The sequence below is a fragment of the Salvelinus sp. IW2-2015 genome, unplaced genomic scaffold (genome assembly GCF_002910315.2).
Source record: "Salvelinus sp. IW2-2015 unplaced genomic scaffold, ASM291031v2 Un_scaffold2867, whole genome shotgun sequence".
Lineage (NCBI taxonomy): Eukaryota > Metazoa > Chordata > Actinopteri > Salmoniformes > Salmonidae > Salvelinus > Salvelinus sp. IW2-2015.
Genome location: NW_019944167.1, coordinates 23,744 through 25,330, shown reverse-complemented (window position 1 = coordinate 25,330; position 1,587 = coordinate 23,744).

The window sequence follows — 1,587 nt, the reverse complement described above, 5'->3', positions numbered from 1 at the left end:
GATGGCAGAACCGGTATGAACGCCTGGATACTGTAAATCCTGGGATGGCAGAAGAAACGGTATGAACGCCTGGATACTGTAAATCCTGGGATGGGCAGAAAACGGTATGAACGCCTGGATACTGTAAATCCTGGGATGGCAGAAAACGATGTAATGAACGCCTGGATACTGTAAATCCTGGGATGGCAGAAGAACGGTATGAACGCCTGGATACTGTAAATCCTGGGATGGCAGAAACGGTATGAACGCCTGGATTACTGTAAATCCTGGGATGGCAGAAGAACGGTATGAACGCCTGGATACTGTAAATCCTGGGATGGCAGAAGAAGCGGTATGAACGCCTGGATACTGTAAATCCTGGATGGCAGAAGAACGGTATGAACGCCTGGATACTGTAAATCCTGGGATGGCAGAAGAACGGTATGAACGCCTGGATACTGTAAATCCTGGGATGGCAGAAGAACGCGTATGAGCCTGGATACTGTAAATCCTGGGATGGCAGAAGAACGGTATGACGCCTGGATACTGTAAATCCTGGGATGGGCAGAAGAACGGTATGACGGCCTGGATACCGCCCGGAGAGCAGCCTGTGTACATGGAGCAGAGGGGAGAGCAGCCTGTGTACATGGAGCAGAGGGGAGAGCAGCCTGTGTACATGGAGCAGAGGGGAGAAGGGAGAGCAGCTTGTGTACATGGAGCAGAGGGGGAGAAGAACAGTGAGGATGAAAAAAACACTAGTGGGAGGAAGAATGGCAGCTGTACAGATACCTTATCTAGAGCTCTGACTTCTCAAACACGTCAGAAAGCCAACACCCCGTCTCCTTATTAATTCAGACACTTACTCAGCTAACTAACAAGTAACCAAATACCCAGCTGGAGAGTATAGCACATCTTAGACAGTTACAAGATATCTGATGGCAAACATTTAGTAGTGAATTGCATACAACTAACTTAATCACCTCATGAGCATCGCACAACGCTATGGACTCACCAGCTTTGTCCCGTTGTGCTCTTTACAACCAACACCTGACTGGCTGCTGTTCTGGGGAGAGAGTAGATGATGGGAGAGCCAACGAGAGTGTTTGCGAGTGGAGGCCCCGGCTTCTTCTGGAGGCTCACCAGGAGGGATAGTGTACGAGACGCATTTCTCGTGTACCGTCGAGGCTGCTGCAGCGCGACGAAGGGAGAGCAGCCGTGTTGTACGCTGGGCCAGCAGAGAGGAGAGACGAAGGGAGAGCACGCCTGTGTACAGCTGGAGGCAATGGGTGGAGAGGAGAGGAGCTTAGTGAGAAGAAGGAGAGCAGCCTGTGTACGTGGAGCAGAGGAGGCAGAAGGGAGAGCAGCATGTGTACCGTGGAGCAGAGGGGAGAAGGGAGAGGCGGCCTGTGTACGTGGAGCAGAGGAGGAGAAAGGGAGAGCAGCCTGTGTACGTGGAGCAGAGGGAGAGGGAGAGCAAGCATGTGGTACGTGGCAGAGGGGAGAAGGGAGAGAGCAGCTGTGTACGTGGAGCAGAGGGAGAAGGGAGAAGCCTGTGTACGTGGAGCAGAGGGGAGAAGGGAGAGCAAGCCTGTGTACATGGAGTCAGAA